Below are 19868 nucleotides of genomic sequence, written 5' to 3'. Positions count from 1 at the left end.
GCTATATGCCGGAATGACTCCTTTCGAATGGGCACGGCTGAGTCACATCGCCACAGAACCTTCCTTTCTTTCTTCCGATACTCGCTAAGCTCCTGTTTCGTTCACGAAACGACACTGCTGAACTGCACGGGCTATCAGAATGGTTCTACCTGATAACGTTGGACCTCCGTTTTGTTGTCTAAGACGGTTCACGTAAAGGCTTCCGCAAGTTCTGCTTTCGAGCACTCGTCTGCCGTTTCCGTCCTAGCGTTCACACTGCGAATGTTTATAGATGGGAATGGCAGGTGTTTGACCGTGTATAGGATAAGAAGCGAGTGCATCTCCTGGAAGGATGTCGCGATGCGATCTGAATGGCACGTGTTCAGTGCTGACGTTCACTCCGCTAACAATACGAGGAAAGTGTGTTACCCGTAGGGAGTTGCAACACCTCTGTTTACTTCACGCCCGCGGGTAACCACCTGTGCTTCTGTGCACTGGTATTCGCTGTCTCCCCGTGTCCAAAACGTGGGTTACTACCCCGCAGGCTCGCGTATATAAGACGGAGGTGAGGGACCGGAGAAGCGTCACTTGCCAGCGCGACATGGCGAAACTACTGGCCGTCTACCTGCTGCTGCTGGTTGCTGCCCTGCTCTGTGAACAGGCCCTCGGTGAGTGATATGCGCACCAGTCTCGTTCTAGCAGAGCTTTTGCTGTGTTATTTGCACTATCGTTTCCCCTGACACATTGTGGAATGTAAAACATGGTGAAAATTTCTTTTGATACGTTTATTCAATGGGTCTTTGGCGTTAGTCATTCAGAGCCAGAGAAGTGAGTAACCCTGGAATGTTATTCAGTAATAAATATATACAGGGTGTTACAAAAAGGTACGGGCAAACTTTCCCGAAACATTCCCCACACACAAATAAAGAAAAGATGTTATGTGGACATGTGTTCGGAAACGCTTAATTTCCATGTTAGAGCCCATTTTAGTTTCGTCAGTATGTACCGTACTTCCTCGATTCACCGCCAGTTGGCCCAATTGAAGGAAGGTAATGTTGAATTCGGTGCTTTACATGCGACTCATTGCTCTACAGTACTAGCATCAAGCACGTCAGTACGTAGCATCAACAGGTTAGTGTTCATCACGAACGTGGTTTTGCAGTCAGTGCAATGTTTACAAATGCGGAGTTGGCAGATGCCCATTTTATGTATGGATTATCACGGGGAATAGCCGTGATGCGGTACGTTTGTATCGAGACAGATTTCCAGAACGAAGGTGTCCCGACAGGAAGACGTTCGAAGCAATTGATCGGCGTCTTAGGGAGCACGGAACATTCCAGCCTACGACTCCCGACTGGGGAAGACCTAGAACGACGAGGACACCTGCAATGGACGAGGCAACTCTTCGTACAGTTGACGATAACCCTAATACCAGCGTCAGAGAAGTTGCTGCTATACAAGGTAACGTTGACCACGTCACTGTATGGAGAATGCTACGGGAGAACCAATTGTTTCCATACCATGTACAGCGTGTGCAGGCACTATCAGCAGCTGATTGGCCTCCACGGGTACACTTCTGCGAATGGTTCATCCAACAATGTGTCAATCCTCACTTCAGTGCAAATGTTCTCTTTACGGATGAGGCTTCCTTCCAACGTGATCAAATTGTAAATTTTCACAATCAACATGTGTGGGCTGACGAGAATCCGCACGCAATTGTGCAATCACGTCATCAACACAGATTTTCTGTGAACGTTTGGGCAGGCATTGTTGGTGATGTCTTCATTGGTCCCCATGTTCTTCCACCTACGCTCAATGGAGCACGTTATCATGATTTCATACGGGATACTCTACCTGTGCTGCTAGAACATGTGCCTTTACAAGTACGACACAACATGTGGTTCATGCACGATGGAGCTCCTGTAATTTTCAGTCGAAGTGTTCGTACGCTTCTCAATAATAGATTCGGTGGCCGATGGATTGGTAGAGGCGGACCAATTCCATGGTCTCCACGCTGTCCTGACCTCAACCGACTTGACTTTCATTTACGGGGGCATTTGAAAGCTCTTGTCTCCGCAACCCCGGTACCAAATGTAGAGACTCTTCGTGCTCGTATTGTGGACGGCTGTGATACAATATGCCATTCTCCAGGGCTGCATCAGCGCATGAGGGATGCCATGCGACGGAGGGTGGATGCATGTATCCTCGCTAACGGAGGAAATTTTCAACATTTCCTGTAACAAAGTGTTTGAAGTCACGCTGGTACGTTCTGTCGCTGTGTGTTTCCATTCCATGATCAATGTGATTTGAAGAGTTTGTAGAGAAGTAATAAAATGAGCTCTAACATGAAAGTAAGCGTTTACGGACACATGTTCACATAACATATATTCTTTCTTTGTGTGTGAGGAATGTTTCCTGAAAGTTTGGCCGTACCTTTTTGTAACACCCTATATATATTAGCTACAACTCCTAGCTACTTTATCTCCATAGGGTCCGCCCCTGGTAGCTGAGTGGTCAGCGCGACAGAATGAGATTTTCTCCGTTCAGGGACTGGGTGTTGTATAGTCCTAATCATCTTCATTTCATCCCCTTCGACGCGCAAGTCGCCGATGTGGCGTCAAATCGACAAACTTGCACCCGGCGAACGTTCTACCCGGCGTTAGGCCTTAGTCACACGACATTTACATTTATCTCCATAGTCGCCCATCCGACTTAGACGTTTGTCGTGGCGTTGCACCAACTTTCCAATATCCTCGTTATAGAAGGCAGCCGCCAGTGCTTTCCGTCAATTCTCTACGCTGGTCTACAGCTCGTTGTCTGTGCAAAAAATTTTGTCTTCAAAGCCAGCGCTTCATATGATCAGAGATGAAACTCAGAGGGAGACAATTACGGGCTGTATTGTGGGTAAGAAAACATTTCCAATTGAAACGATGCAGGAACATCTTCATTGCCCCTGCAGAATGAGGCTGGGAATTGTCTTGAAGAAGAAAACCCACGACAGTTATGTAATGCTGGTAGCGTAGCTTCAGGCGTAATTTATCACCAGGCCCTCGTACTTGGCTGGAGACACTATTGTTCTAGGTATCTTTGTGTGCTCCCTGTGTACTCATAACTAAACGACGTAACGCGATCGACGGGCATACTAGAGACACTGCCCAACACACCTATGCAAAACTTCATCGGAGTTTCACTGTAGTTTCCATTTCACCACCGATCGTTCCTTACTTTCCGAATAACCCTCGTATATATACAGGACGATTTCTTTGAATGGGAGCAGTCTGTAAAACTCAATTACTGAGAGAATACGGAGCAAAAAAGATCATAAGGACATAATACGAGGTGTGATCAAAAAGCAACAGGAATTATTCTTTTCATTAAATTACCTTTACTTATTCATCAACATAAACTTTGTCCCATTGAGAGTAGTCCCCTTCAGGTGTAATACACTTGTGCTAGCAGTTGGAAGCACCTACGTAATTCGCTTTTCGTTACGGTGTTCATCTCCTTCACCGGCAAAATGACCTTCTTTTATGGTTGTCTTCAGGGCCGGGAATACAAAGATGTCACAGAGGACCATGTCTGCCGAATACGGTGGCTGATTCAACATAACAGTTTTGTTTTTTGCCAAACGGAAATGACCGTACGGCATTGTGGGCCGAGAGTCCCCTTTTCGGGGATGTTTGGCCGCCGAGGGCAAGTACTTATTTCATTCGACGCTACATTGGGCGACTTGTTCTTCGGAGATGGCGATAAAATGATGATGATGACAACACAACACCCCGTCCCTAAGCGGAGAAAATCTCCTGCCCCAGCCAAGAATCGAACCCGGGCACCTTGGAGTGGCATTCCACCGCCCTGCCCACTCACTAACGGGGGCGGACTGTTTTTTGCCAAAATATCACAAACAATCTTAGAGGTGTGAGCGGGAGCATCACCGTGATGCATTTTCCGCGAGTGGTTTCTTCACGCAAACGGCGCGTAACTACTAGTAAGTAATTATTATTGAGCGTACGATCGCGAGGCAGGAAGTCACGACGTATTATCCCATAGTAACTGAGGTGAGAACCACCTTCACAGGCACTCTAACTTATCAATTTTTTTCGGTCTTAGCTCTTCAGGCAGTTTTCATTGTGACGATTGGGCCTTCGTTTCGACGTCATTCCCGTATACCAATGCTTCGTGGTCTGTTACAACCTTCCTTAGATGTTTTAGATCGTTGTCGACTTCACACAGCAATTCCTGAGCGATGTTTACGTAACGTCATTTTTGGTTGAAATTCAACAATTTCGTAACAGACTCTGCTGCTACACGTTTCATGCCCAAAACATCTGAAAAGAACGCTTTTCAGGAGCCAGAGGATACGCCGACTTCATCAGCAACCTCTCTGATGGTGATTCGGTGATATTCCATAACTATTTTCTTCGCGTCTTTGACGTTAACGTCAGCAACTGATACGCTAGGACGTCCAGGGCGGTCGTCCATTTCAACGCCTTCTCGACCCTCTTTGAATCGGCTATACCACTCGTAAACTCTCATCTTACTTGTAGTAGATTCTCCAAAAGCCACAGTAAACATACTGAATGTGGTGTTGCATTTTATTCCATTTTGAAGCAAAATTTAATGCAAATTATTTTAACTATCTTCTTCGTAAGTAAAAATTCGCCGAGCACTCGAAAACACGTACAACAATCTCGATTGTCAACAATAAACTAAGTATTCAAAACAGCTGATAACGTGAACTAGCATCAGAAACACGTGTACCAGCAACATAAAAAAATCTGAAAAACGGGCTGTAATGACCGCGAAATTAAAAAAAAAAATCGTTACTTTTTTTGGCCTGAAATGCGTTCCAAGTGAGGTACACCAACTTGAAAGTGGAGTAAAATGATCTGTGACAGTGACAGTGACTCCAATATTAGCACCACGCAGGTGGATCCCTAGCATGGGATATGCCAGACAACAATTTGAAACATTCTCCACAACCACTGCCACTGACCGTATCGCTTACAACGCCTGCAGGCCTTAGTACCTCCGCACTTGGGTCCGCGGCGACGGTTTGTCGCTAGCTCGTCACACAGTCCACCAAGGTGCTGGGATTTCTGTCGTCCATTCTACTAAGAGATAGGCCTATGTCCACCTTCACAAGATCCACCTGTGGGTTTCTGAGAATCTCCATGGCATAGTGGGAGTGAACTATCAGCACCGCTTCAGAATCAACGTGCGGCCGGGCGCTATTAGTGACCATCTCGTGGGATCAACCACCCTTCCACAGTGCTCACAAGCGAGGCGTATCTGCACGTCCTGTGGGTGACCGTGTGTCTTCTGTTGGATAACGTGTCGTTGGTGGTACGAGGAGTAAAGCGACTGTTACACAATGCTGCTAGAACTCACTGCCATCTTGAGCTGAAACAATTTACCCACAGAACATTTCCACATGCCTTGTGTGTTCTCATGAGTGCTTTCAATCAGTTACAACCACACTGTCAAACATCTTTTGTCTCCAGCTTCACGTTGGTTTAACTCTGTTGCAACGCATTTCCGGCCGTTTCTCCACATGACCTATTTTGCTTCTTACTCTCTCAGTAGTAGTTATCTGAAGTTCGTCTCAAATCTAACACGAAACTAACATTGAATCTCCTGTCTTACCACACAACGCATGTATCTGGGTAACGTAACTCGTTGATCTGCTGCAGTTAACAGTAAACAAATGGTAACACAAAGAAATGCACTCTGGTCATTGGGTCAAACGTCTTCAATTAAAAATTTGTATGAGTACAATGTTCATCAAGGAGAAGAAGCTAGTAATGTTAACCTTCTAAGGAGAGTCAAATTTAAGATAACAGTAACTGTAATAATGTTTAATTGACTTACGTTCTGCTAATTTACATTCTCCGTAGAGGAGTAACATCTCTACCTTCTTCTCGTTGGCTTAAATTGTAGTCGCTACTGAGGACAGTGCATTTTCCTTCTTTTTTTCTGTTGTCTCCATCAAGTGGACGATTTACCTCTTCCCTTCTACCTGTGCGTTAACACAGGACGGTGTAGTGTTGCGAGTTTAATAACGTCTTGTTTACGTGTATTTTACGCTGTCTTGTGCTTTCTAATAGGTCTCGCGAGGAAGCGGTTGACTTAATCGAAAAAATAGGGAGCTATTTTTAAAACACAAACTGATGTTAATATCTTCGGAACGAACGAAGTTACAAGAAGGGTAGCCATCTTGGTTAATGTCCCCGTGATAGCTGACCAACAATTGCTTGATACATTTTTCATTTTGCTGCTGAACAAAAATATTTAGGGTGGACAAGGTAAAAAGGACACCCTCTGTTACGCTAGTGCAAGTATTCCAAGAAGTTTCTGGATTGCAGCAGGATAACGTCTACGTCTTGTCACGATATTTCGGCTGACAACCGTTCAGCCATTTTTAGTTGAGTGTTTTGCACTGGAGATTGCTAGCTCACATAGCTGACTTTATAACAAAACTTGGGGGGGAAACGCATGCGCAAAGCAAGCCGTTACGTGAGTGACTTCTGTCGAGTTCCACGCCCTCTTCGAATATTCCTCCGTCTGTGGCGTGCATGTTGTGTCTACTGGAGACAGCCTTGCAAAGGACCTCAAACACCCACAGTCTGTGTTCAAAGATAATGGATATTTTCCACATCAGATCAGCACAGCTTTAAAGAAGAATAAACAAGACCACCCGTGAGATCAAGAGGAAAATGAACGATTCAAGTCCAGGGCGATCCTCACTCGTGCCTGCAAAAATTCGTCGAAATTAGGCAGAATCTTAAAGAAACATTATGTCAAACCAACCTTTCGTCCGCCATCAAAGACGTGCTCTTCTCGATTCTGCAAAGGATGAGCTAGGTTTGCGGACGGCTGCAATGTACAGAATATCTTGGAAGTATGGCAAAGCCTACATTGGTCAAAGAGCACAGTGCGTGAAAGATCATCGAATATGATCGCCACAATCGCCTTTCGCAAAGCCAAGTCAGGCATAGGCGAGCATTGTACCTCCACAGGACATTCCACGGATTACTCTGCCGTGGAGATCTTGACCTCGACAAGATCCTTCTGGGATTCAATTAGTGAGAAATCGGTGGAAATACATCTTGCAGAGGGTCTTATTAATCGTGATAGCTTTCAACTACGTAAGGGATGGGATCCCGTGATTTCTTTAATTTCCTGAGAATGAAAGCATTTTATTATCAATGACACATCAAGAGACATTTAACTTTATTATTTTGACATCTGAATTTTAACTCAACGAGGCGCATTCAGAGTACCACATTACGCATGCGCCTGCGCGCCATAGGTGGAGCAGTATTCGAAGAGGATGGTTACTAGACAGAGGTTGCTTATGTAGCGGCTGCTTTTGAGTATGGGTGTTCGTGCCAGTTTTTGGTATAAAAGGTGGCAATGTGAACTATCAGTCTCCAGCGCAAAACATTCACCTGAAGATGGCTGAATAGTTGTCAGCAGAAATATCATGGCAAGAAGTCGACGTTATCCGGATGCAATTCCGAAACTTCATGGAATCACCTACTAGTGGATCCCAGTGATATATCGAATACTAAAGCAAACTTGTTCCATCAGCTGATTAAAATATTCTTATGTTTGGTATAGAAATCAGTTTGCGAAAATAAAAATGGTTGTGTGACTGTGTAGTTAGTGCGAAGTTTCTGCAAATGGTCTCAGGCTAGCCAACGGAAACGAAAGAAAAGTGGCATCAGGTCCACCAACATTGTGGCATACATAGTAAACTACTGGCCATTATATTTCCTACTCCAAGAAGAAACGCAGATAATAAACGGATATTCATTGGACAAATATATTATACTAGAACTGACATGTGATTATATTTTCAAGCAATTTGGGTGCATAGATCCCAGAACAACCGCCTCTGGCCGTAATAACGGCCTTGATACTCCTGGGCATTGAGTCAAACAGAGCTTGGATGGCGTGTACAGGTACAGCTGCCCATGCAGCTTGAACACTATACCACAGTTCATCAAGAGTAGTGACTGGCGTATTGTGACGAGCCAGTTGCTCGGCCACCATTGACCAGACGTTTTCAATTGGTGAGAGATCTGGAGAATGTGCTGGCCAGGGCAACAGTCGAACATTTTCTGTACTCAGAAAGGCCCGTGCGGGAGCTGCAACATGCGGTCGTGCATTATCCTGCTGAAATGTAGGGCTTCGCAGGGATCGAATGAAGGGTAGAGCCATGGGTCGTAACACATCTGAAATGAAACGTCCACTGTTCAAAGTGCCGTCAGTACGAACAAGAGGTGACCGAGACGTGTAACCAATGGCACCCCATACGATCACGCCGGGTGATACGCCAGTATACCGATGACGATTACATGCTTCCGATGTGCGTTCACCGCGATGTCGCCAATACGGATGCGACCATCATGATGCTGTAAACAGAACCTGGATTCATCCAAAAAAATGACATCTTGCCATTCGTGCACCCAGGTTCGTCGTTGAGTAGACCATCGCTCCTGTCTGTTATGCAGCGTCATGGGTAACCGCAGCCACGGTCTCCGAGCTGGTAGTCCATGCTGCTGAAAGCGTCGTCGAACTGTTCGTGCAGATGGTTGTTGTCTTGCAAACATCCCCATCTGTTGACTCAGGGATCGAGACATGGGTACACGATCCGTTACAGCCATGCGGACAAAATGCCTATCATCTCGCCTGCTAGTGATACCAGGCCGTTGGGATCCAGCACGGCGTTACGTATTACCCTCCTGAACCCACCGATTCCATATTCTGCTAACAGTCATTGGATCTCGACCAACGCGAGCAGCAATGTCGCGATACGATAAACCGCAGTCGTTATAGGCCACAATCCGACCTTTATCAAAGTCGGAAACATGAAGGTAAGTATTTCTCCTCCTTACACGAGGCATCACATCTACGTTTCGCCAGGCAACAGCGGTCAACTGCTGTTTGTGTATGAGAAATCGGCTGAAAACTTCTCTCATGTCAGTACGTTGTAGGTGTCGCCACCGGCGCCAACCTTGTGTGAATGTTCTGAAAAGCAAATCGTTTGCATATCACAGCATCTTCTTCCTGTCGGTTAAATTTCGCGTTTGTAGCACGTCATCTCCGTGGTGTAGCAATTTTAATGGCCAGTAGTGTATCTGACCTATGAATGAGCTGCAGTGTGTGACATGACGAGTGTCGGTACTGCGTGATAATGCAGTCTGTCGTGTTGCAGCCTGCACGCCGGGCACCCGGAAATACGACGGCTGCAACTGGTGCAGGTGTTCCAGTGGCGGAGCCTGGACGTGCACGCTCCGATACTGTCCTCCCTCCAGGGGTGAGTACCCAGCACGCCGTTGGTGGACGTTCCACATACATCGTCACCGAACGCTTCATGTCTTCTTCAAGACTCTGTACAAATGTCTTCACCCTATTCTCAGTATTACAACTAATGATTGTTGTTTTTGTTGTTGGATTTACGATGTGTCATGGTGAGGGAAGCTACTTTTACATGTACAAAGTGTTTCAGTATTATTAATGCAAACGATAGGGGCGAGCAGAGGACGATGAATCCATAAAATAATCTTAGTAAACAAAGGTCCAGAAACCAACGGGTTTTTCCCGACACGACGTGTGCAGAAGTGCAGTTGTGCCATTGTTACAATACTGCTAACGTCTATTTGAAAACAGCGCTTGTGAAGCTCAAATTGTGTTGTGGTCTTCAGTCCTGACAATGGTTTGATGCAGCTCTCCATGCTACTCTATCCTGTGAAAGCTTCATCTCCCAGTACTTACTGCAAACTACATCCTTCTGAATCTGCTTAGTGTATTCATCTCTTGGTCTCCCTCTACGATTTTTCCCTTCACGCTGCCCTCCAATACAAAATTGGTGTTCCCTCGGTAACTCAAAACATGTCCTACCAAACGATCCCTTATTCTCGTCAAGTTATGCCACAAGCTCCTCTTCCCCCCAACTCTATTCAATACCTCCTCGTTAGTTATGTGATCTACCCATCTAATCTTCAGCATTCTGCTGTAGCACCACATTTCGAAAGCTTCTATTATTGTCTAAACTATTTATCGTCCACGTTTCACTTCCATACATGGCTACACCCATACAAATACTTTCAGAAACGACTTCCTGACATTTAAATCTATACTCGATGTTAACAAATTTTTCTTCTTCAGAAACGCTTTCCTGTCATTGCCAGTCTACATTTTATATCCTCTCTACTTCGATCATCATCAGTTATTTTGCTCCCCAAATAGCAAAATTCCTTTACTACTTTAAATGACTCATTTCCTAATCTAATTACCTCAGCATCACCCGACTTAATTCGACTACATTCCATTATCCTTTTTTTGCTTTTTGTTGATGTTCATCTTATACCCACCCTTCAAGACACTGTCCATTCCGTTCAACTGCTCTTCCAAGTGCTTTGCTGTCTCTGACAGAATTAGAATGTCATCGGCGAACATCAAAGCTTTTATTTCTTCTCCATGAATTTTAATTCCTACCCGAAATTTTTCTTTTGTTTCCTTTACTGCTTGCTCATTATACAGATTGAATAACATCGGGGATAAGCTACAACCCTGTCTCATTACCTTCCCAACCACTGCTTCCCTTTCATGTCCCTCGACTCTAATAACTGCCTTCTGGTTTCTGTACAAATTGTAAATAGCCTTTTGTCCCTGTATTTTACCTCAAATTACTTGTTTGTAAACTCCTATCGTTGGATTTTATCATCATTTCCACTACCTAAGTATTGGTAAGCATTCTACAACCAGTGTATCGGTCGTGGCGCACAAGTTTCATAGCCTTCCAGGTCCCACCAGTGAAAGCCGATGAATTTTTTTTCTGTGGCAATATTTATCGCTTTGATCAATTCGAGCCCTGCACAAAATGTAGGTGAACTCTGGGAATACATTGTAGATGGCTGTCAGCGTACTCAGAACAACGTCTGCGATTTTGAGAGGTGTAGAAGCATCGATGAGGAGACCTGCTGAAGCCTGCAAGTGGAACAGATGCTATAATGTGTTTGTGCTCAATTGAATACCTGTAGTTGTGGTCCCCAGGGACTGTGTTATGAAGTTTCAATTGTAATAAGTGTTTATTGGGAATATTAACTTGTTTCATTGACCTCTGTACGGAGGACCTGGCTTTGATTGCCAGAACCGCCACGGATTTCTCCGTGGTGGGAACATTCGAACAAGGTGCACTCAGCCTCATGATGACAGTTGATGAACTACTTGATTGAGAAGTATTTTGGTTCTAAGGTCAGTAAGGCCGACAACAACTGGGAGAGTGGTGTGCTGATCCCATGCACCTTCATACCACGTCCAGATGACGCCATTGACACTGGGTGACATGGTGGTCGGTCAGTTCCGATTGGGTCGGCTTGGCCTTAATGCAGAGCTTTGGTTTACTTTACATTATCCTCTGCTCAGCGCTTTCGATTGCACTTGTCCTCGTTGAACATCATGTATATTGTTAACCTGCAGCTCACACTTACGTTCTGGTAGAGGTTGGAAGGCCTCATTTACATCTCACATATATCTCTATTGCCTCACTCTACAATAGCATTTGTAAAAATTGACCCGTAATTATTTACATGGATACTCAAATATCTCTGATAGTATTGCAATATTTTTGTCACCCTATGTATTTATTTTATTTATCCTGACAAGATTAGGGCTACCAGGGCCTCTCTTATAGACATAAGAGAGGCCCTGGTAGCCCTAATCTTGTCAGGCATTCTACATGTTTTATATTACATTCCTATAACGATACAGATGTTATGGAAAGACTTACAATGAAAATGTTATACAGTACTTACAAGGGAACCTCCCCATCGCACCCCCCTCAGATTTAGTTATAAGTTGGCACAGTGGATAGGCCTTGAGAAACTGAAGACGGATCACTGGACAAAACAGGAAGAAGTTGTGTGGGCCTATGAAAACAAATAATTAAAATATACAAACTGAGTAGTCCGTGCGCAACATATGCAACATCAAGGATAGTGTGTGGTCAGGAGCGCCGTGGTCCCGTGGTTAGCGTGAGGTGCGATGGGGAGGTTCCCTTGTTAGAAGTAACAATAATATAGGTATGATATACAGAACACACAAAAAATTGAAAGAAATGTAGATGGTTATGTTTCATCGTCAAGTATGTGAGATGTAACGAACGGGTATGACAAGAGAGTTGGATGGTAATAATTAAAAGAATGTACATTTTCACATCCACCTCTGACATCGCAGCGGCCGGAAAAGATACTTCAAGAGCGGGACCAAGGATGACTGAAGAGAATCATTGAAAGTGACAGAAGTGCAGCCCATCCTGAAACTGCTGCAGATTTCAATGCTGGACCATCAAAAAGTGTCAGCGTGCGAAACATTCAACGAAACATCGTCGATGTGGGCTTTCGGAGACGAAGTCCCACTCTTATACCCTTGACGACTGCACAAAACAAAGCTTTACGCCTCGCCTGGGTCCGTCAACACCGAAATTGGCCTGTTGAGGTCTAGAAACATGTTGCCTGTTGTATCGAGCGGATGGACGTTTACAGGTATGGAGACAACCTCGTGAATCCATGGATCCTGCATGTCAGCAGGGGACTGTTCAGTTTGATGGAGGCACTGTAATGGTGTGGGGAGTGTGCAGCTGGAGTGATATAGAACATCTGATACGTCTAGATACGACTCTGACAGGTGACACGTACGTAAGCATCCTGACTGATCACCTACATCCGTTCATGTCCATTGTGGATTCCGATGGACTTGGCCAATTCCAGCAGGACAATGCGTCACTCCGCATGTCCAGAATTGCTATAGAGTGGCTTCAGGAACACTCTTCTGAGTTCAAGTACTTCCGCTGGCCACCGAACACCCCTGAAATGATCATTATGGAGCATATCTGGCATGCCCTGCAACGTGTTTTTTAGAAGTGATCTCCACCCCCTCTTACTCTTACGGATTTATGGAGAGCCCTAGAGCATTCATGATGCCAGTTCCCTCGAGAGCTATATCAGACATTAGCCAAGTCCATGCCACCTTATGTTGCGGTACTTTAGCGTACCCGCAGGGGCTCTACACGATATTACGCAGGTGAACCAGTTTCTTTGGCTCTTCAGTGTTTATGACCTTCCCAATTTTAATTTTTCCTAACATCAGCCCCTATGTATTCATCTGAATCGACAACAACTAAATTAGTGTTATTTATTATGTAAAAAAAAATAATGAAATTTTCTTGGTATGCTTGTGTAGGAGCTAACATTGTCTTACTGTTCTAGCCGAATTTCCACCTTCCACCCATTCGGAAACTTATAACGGCTTGATCTTGTGAAGGCGTCGATAGTCGGTAACCTACGCAACCATTTGCAATAAATGTAGTGGAGTTGTAACGACAATCTCTAAATCGTTTGCATAGGTACAGAAAGGCTAAGAGTGAATCATACTTTCTTCTGAAAAATTTCTGTTTCACTGGGTGAGCTATGTTAGTTACTACCTTTCGTGTACTTTAAAACAGTATACCGTGAATATTTTCCCGTGGATAAAACGATATTCCGTAGTTATGCAACTTGAAAGCGCTTGTGACGAACGATGTCGAAAACGTTATGGGAATGTAGGAATATGGGATGAGCTGTAGATGGTCTGTCAATAATACTCTTAAGTTGTCCGAATAGAGAGTCAGCTGCGTTTCGCAAGAACAATATTTTCTGAATCCGTGGCAGTTTACGTCAACAGACCGTTTTCTTCGATGTATCTCATACTGTTTGATTACAATTCATGTTACCAAAATCCTGCAGCAAATCGATGTTAATAAGATTTGGCGGATTATTTCTATTCCCTTTTTTTCTGTGTTCTCACCTTCGCGGCCGTTCACTCTTTAGACAAAAATTTAAGTCGAGCCAGTAGCAATAAATTATTATTGTATGTTGAATTATTTTGATATCGTATACTGAGAGGATCCTAATTGGTATAGAATATGAACCTGAAGATTTTCCTTTATTGATTTCAATTTGTTTCGGTGTACCGGGTGGTTATAATTAATGTGCAGCTATTCACAGTGCTTAAATCGGTTGCGCTTTAACTTATTACAATATTTATCAAGTTTCGCTGTCGGACAATAATTACAGCCCACACTGGACGTCTGTGCTTAGCTACACTTTAACCACCAGGCATCTAGGAGATCTACATAGTCCAATTGTTAGGTTCTATGACTGGACACATAGAGATGACGTGGTGCATTAGAGAACCGTGGGATGAAACCTTCTGAATTAGTCTCTCGTCGCAGCAACAGACAACTGAGTGCGTGACCTGTGAGCACAGCTACGGTCGTTTTTGTGGCGGCGATTCGATTGAACTCGTCCAAACTGAAGTACGTAGCAGTTGGAACAACAGACAAACATCACGTTTTGACAGACATTAGGAGTACCCGCTACCGAAAGTTTTTAAGAGGGGTAGGATGTCAAAAATGTAAAAAAAAAAACATTCGATTTTTCACAAATTTCGAAGCGCACATCTTCCTGAACAGTTTGATGTAGGCACATATATTTGAGAGATCGTAAGGCACGTTATTTGGTATTAAGTGTGCCACACCCCTTTGCACAGCATTCTTCTGTCTTACGTAAGTGAAGAACATTATCACAGGAATTCATTACCAACTGTTGTAATAGAAGCCATCAAACCTATATACAGGCACCTTGCAAACGAAAACTTATTGAAGGAAGTTTAACACGTGTGTATGGGAAAGATTGCCAAAAATCATTTTTGTGGGAAGAAATGCTCTTGTCACTGGTGTTTAATGCAGTTTCATGTTTTAATGATGGTGTGCAAATCAGGAAATATGTTTTAAAGAAAATGGGAATTGAGCCCAGAATGAACTGCATCAAAGCTTTGTATGCGATAGACACAGAGGGTGTAGTGAAAGCAGATGAATCACTTTTGGTGGCGATAAAATCAAGAAGAGTGCGTCATATGAATGTGAAAAGGAGAAAAAAAACAGATTTAGAAAATTGAAAAGAACCTGCTTATGATGCTGGAGAGTTCAAACAGAATGCCAAATATAAGCAGAAACTTCAAAGGCCATTTTCCGCAAATAGCAAATTTATGTACTTAGGTACGTGTAACATCCAGAATAAATATCCTATTACCTTCAAACTTGGTATACTCATTAAACATAAACTCCTTAATGCAAACCTCTAGAATTTTCCAAATCTATCAATAACTGTGGCAAAAATTGAGATAATTAAGTATAAAATTCGATTTTTTTTCTAAACATGAAGTTTAAAAGGTAATAGCCCATTCATTTTTTCATAAGTTAAATAATTTCTAGAGTTTCAGACGCCTGTAAGTATGGTTTGTTTGCTGTGCAAAATTCATCGAAGAATCTCTCTTTCTTATGAAGAGAAGTGTACGCATAGCACGAAATGCAGCCAATAGTAAGTGAAAAAAGTGATGACATTTCCTAAATCAAAAAATTTATTTTGTAATATTTTCGAACTTCCACTACAATGAGTGTGAATCCTGAATACTTCCTGGTCATGCTGACAAAGTTTTATGAATTTATTTGTAAAAGTATAGACAGTGTAAATTAAAATGTCCTGTGGTACCTCTCCTGCTCCAAGTCGGCCTGTTTGACTTCGTGCCCCCCTTAATTGGTGCGGCAAGTTGACGGTGACGAAGCATTGGGTCGAAGTGCTGTGTTTAGGTAGCAGCGACCTTTTTAGCATGCAAGAGACACTTCGGAGGAAGATGTGCTTACACGTCGCCCACAAACGGTTCGAACTGAACGCAAGATCGAGAAAGTTGCGATGATGGTGCGTTTCAACCGCTCGCATAAGGTAGATGATCTCGCAGCAGCAGTCAGCCGTGACAGGTGCTACATAATTCTGGCTAATGAACTGAGCGCGCCATGTGCTACCAAGTATGGTGTACGCCGCGGTGCGCGACAACCTGTATGACACACAGGTTCTTGGGACAGCGTACACTCTAGGCGCCCGTAGAAGCAGTATCCCAAAAAAAAGGCTATACTGCTAATGGCGCTTTTCGAGTGGTTGGCGCGTCTTCAGATTATCTACTAGTAACAAAAATGTTTTTGTTACATTAAAGTACGTGAACCTATCTGGTACCGACAATCATCGAGATTGAGCGAGCAGAGAAATTATTGTACTTGCCTTGAAACAGCGAAAAGCACATTAGCCAGATAATAGAAGTCTCAGTAACGTGAGGTTAAAACGAAATACGCAATCGTTAAGTCTGGACCAGGTAGACGGCCGAGAACGGCAAGATGAGTAAATTGTATTAAAACGTTAAAATTTATTATTGAGCTCGGAATCAGTACAAAAACCGCGAGAGAGAAGGAATAATAATAAAACTGAAATAAACACTCACCAAACTGAAGTGGAAAGCAGAGCGAAGGTAGAAAGGTGATCACAAACATAATGCGACATGTGAATAAGCAGTACAGTATGTCCACGTAAACACCAGACTGAGTGGATCCTTAGGTAAGCTCAGAGAAACTTGTGAATTCTAAGAAAACGCCGAATGCCGGCGTCGTGAGCAGAGAAGAAGTGTATAGACATACGAACAGAAGAGGAAACGGTTAACAAGAAATACAAATAACATAATAAAGAATACACTGACTGAATTTTGCATAGCCAGTGGTAAAGGTAAAGGTAAAATTAAAACTCTACATTACCTAAAAAGATGCAATACGGAAAAGTAGGGTAAATGAGTGTATAAAAAGAGTGTTATGAAGTAAGCAAAGTTAAATGCTCCAACGCTGCAGCGAACGGTAGCATAAGAAAACTTTTGAATAAGAAAGTAAAAATTTTAATGCCTAAAAGAAAGAATAATGATAGGGAGAAATAAAGGATGAGAGGGGGATATCAGGGGGGGGGGGGGGGGGACTGAAGTCAGAAATGGAGGAAAATAAGAAATTGGAAATTAGTCGTGTCAAATCACTAGACTGCTATGAGTCACACTAAGCGTTTGCTGGAGCCAATGTCACGAGTGCCTTATTTTAAAGTTCTACACCGAAGTGCTGCAGTATTGAGCTCTCGCCTTCAGTTATGCACAGTGAATCTTTTCGTATTCCAACTCTATCTACCACTGTTGAACTCGTGAGAGTGAAGCTTCCTTTTTCCCTGCCAAAGTTGACCATGAAGATGAAGGAGAGCAGTCCTACCAGGGCCTCAAGGAGACGGAAAAGACATACCTGGGTAAATAAAATGCAGACGTTATGGCCGACTACTGTTTTATGCTGATGAGGGATGCTGCTGATGAAGGAAGATAATCAACGAAGAGACGATGCGCGCCACGTTAGACAGAACTCAACGCAATGAACACAGTGAAGGGACATTAAATTGTCATATATGTCATGTGTTTCTCCATTAATTGTTAGCACTTTTAAGTGAAAATGTACTATTGTCTATTTTAATGCAGTGTGTGGTGATCCTACAAAAGGTTACAAGATAAGTAATTTATTATTAATGCAATCAAAAATATTCTGCGTTAGAAAGAAAAATATGATTTCAGCTGAAACGTCAGATCCCGTCTTTACAGAAACGTGACGTGATACAGAAAAATCAAAATAAGATTTGAAGTCTGAATGGAGAATAATTTAATTATCACTATAGAGTCACAAAACATCATTCCAAAAGTTTTAAAGGTAGAATAGCGTAATGGATTGAATTTTTTGTTTCATTTGCATGTCTCCTGGCAGGTTCAGTCATTTCAGTTCCCCATATGTCGAGTGGCAAATTATGGTGAACAGCGATAAGAAACACTTGTAAAAATTGAAAAAGTACATAGTTAAAGATTAAAGATTGCTTTAGTGCTTTGTTGCCTAAAACTGACACCTTTATGTTCCAGGTGGCGGTGGGGGTACTATATTGGTGTGACCTCTATGTGATGCCTAGGTCAGCTGCCCATGGAGCCTTACTGAGCAGTGATCTACTCCTTCAATAGCGTTAAAATTTTGATGTAGACCTAACGAATGGCTACAAATAAAATTTGATATACTCAATTTTGATCAACCTTATTTGAAAAACACCTTCATAAAATGTAGTGAGCAGTTAAAATGTAGTATTCTTTCTTCCCAATCCTGATCGTCGAGGCTTTTGGATTTGCGTCAGTTCTCAGCAAATTGATTTGAAGTACATGGCATACGGATGACAGTAGCAGTGCGTAAAAATGGGCAAACAGTGATAATGTACAATGAAAGTGACTAATATTCTTTGGAAATAGCACTGCGTTCAAGTAATGACAGATAAATATTATATACTGATCATTTTATTTTGTTGCTCTAGCATTAGCCATTTTTTCAACCAGTTATTGGACTTCAGGTCCGAATATTATTCAAACTACTGGTTTTTTTTGTATATAAGCCCAAACATGTGTCAGTACCCACTTACCGCCTTCAGCGGCTACTTTTATTCCGTTTCGTAATATGTAAAACCGTTTTGGGTGATATTTACTCTAATGTAATAAAGGTGGGTTCAATGTATCGGTGGCAAAGTGCCAGACTGCAAATCTAAAGGTGTCCATTCGATCCCCGATCTGTCATAACATTTTTAACAGTCACATCTTACAACTCTGGCAATGTTTGTTAATCTGAAAGACTCTGAGTTGCACAGTTGTTCAGAATCCACGTTAAACTGTAGGTCCTCATATAGCTGGTGAGATAATTCGTCTGTTCAAACGCCGGAGGAAGACAATGGCATACCACCTCCAACATGACGCTGCCTATGACAGTACTGTGACCTACAAAACACTCACTGAATTCATGACTGCTTTACTCCAATGAAATTAAGTCTAAAAACTGTTCGCGTCTGCTGTTGTTATTACCTAAAATTTTCTACGGTGTTCATTTCTGTAGGACTCTCTTTATATTACTGTGCCTTGTTAGCTTGTCATCTGAGTTTACATAATAATATTGTGAGTTTGGTTGACAAACTGACAGATCACTTCACCTAAAAATTTCTGAAGAAAAAAGCTCGCAACACTGAAACTTAATTAATGAAGAGCAATGAAATTTGGGGATTACATTTATCTAGGTACATTGCAAGATGACAGGTTAATGCAAGGGCGAGATAAGCCTTTACAATTGTGATATGCTAATACACGAATATCCGGTGCCTGGCCGCTGTGACAGAGCGGTTCTAGGCGCTTCAGTCCCGAACTACCCTGCTGCTCCTGTCACAGGTTCGAATCCTGCCTCGGGCAAGGATGTGTGTGATGTCCTTATGTTAGTTAGGTTTAAGTAGTTCTAAGTCTCGCGGACGGATGACCTCAGATGTTAAGTCCCATAGTGCTTAGATCCATTTGAACCATTTTTGAATAACCGGTGTAATCGCCAGAATATTGAAGGCAGGCATAGAACCGTGCACGCATTGTGCTGTATAGGTGCCGGATGTCAGTTTGTGGGATGGTATTCCACGACTGTTGCATTTGATCTGTCAGTACATGGACGGTTAATACTGTTTGTGGATGACGCTGGAGTTGTCGTCCGATGATGTGACATACGTGAGCGATTGGACACAAATCTGGTGGCCGAGCAGGCCAAGGCAACATGCAGACTCCCTGTATAGCACATTGGGCTACGACAGCGGTAAGTGGATGAATGTTATCTTGTTGGAAATTATGTCGTAAAATTTTGTTCAGGAATGGCAACATAGTGAAAGAACTGAAAGCAATGTGTAGCAAAGCTAATGCAGTGAGCGCTCAGCTACGATCTACTCTCTTCTGCAAGAAGGAAGTCAGTACCAAGACTAAGTTATCTTTGCACCGTACAATCTTTCGACCAACTTTGTTTTTATGGGAGCGACAGCTGGGTGGATTCAGGTTACCTTATCAACAAGGTTGAGGTTACGGATATGAAAGTAGCTAGGATGATTGGA

The 19868-nt window shown here is 43.1% G+C and overlaps 1 long non-coding RNA gene across 1 annotated transcript; it reads left to right on the top strand.

Annotated features, from left to right (window-relative positions):
• The first annotated feature begins 537 nt into the window (after nt 1-537).
• LOC126284575 (uncharacterized) lies at nt 538-17995 on the top strand. The gene is made up of 3 exons (XR_007551509.1): nt 538-647; nt 9203-9304; nt 17842-17995. It is a non-coding gene; the product is annotated as an uncharacterized LOC126284575 (long non-coding RNA).
• Nucleotides 17996-19868: the final 1873 nt, after the last annotated feature.

Source organism: Schistocerca gregaria, chromosome 8, assembly GCF_023897955.1.
Source record: "Schistocerca gregaria isolate iqSchGreg1 chromosome 8, iqSchGreg1.2, whole genome shotgun sequence".
In the NCBI taxonomy this organism is placed as follows: domain Eukaryota; kingdom Metazoa; phylum Arthropoda; class Insecta; order Orthoptera; family Acrididae; genus Schistocerca; species Schistocerca gregaria.
Note: the sequence above shows the minus strand (reverse complement) of the source record. Positions and strands in the feature narration are given on the sequence as shown.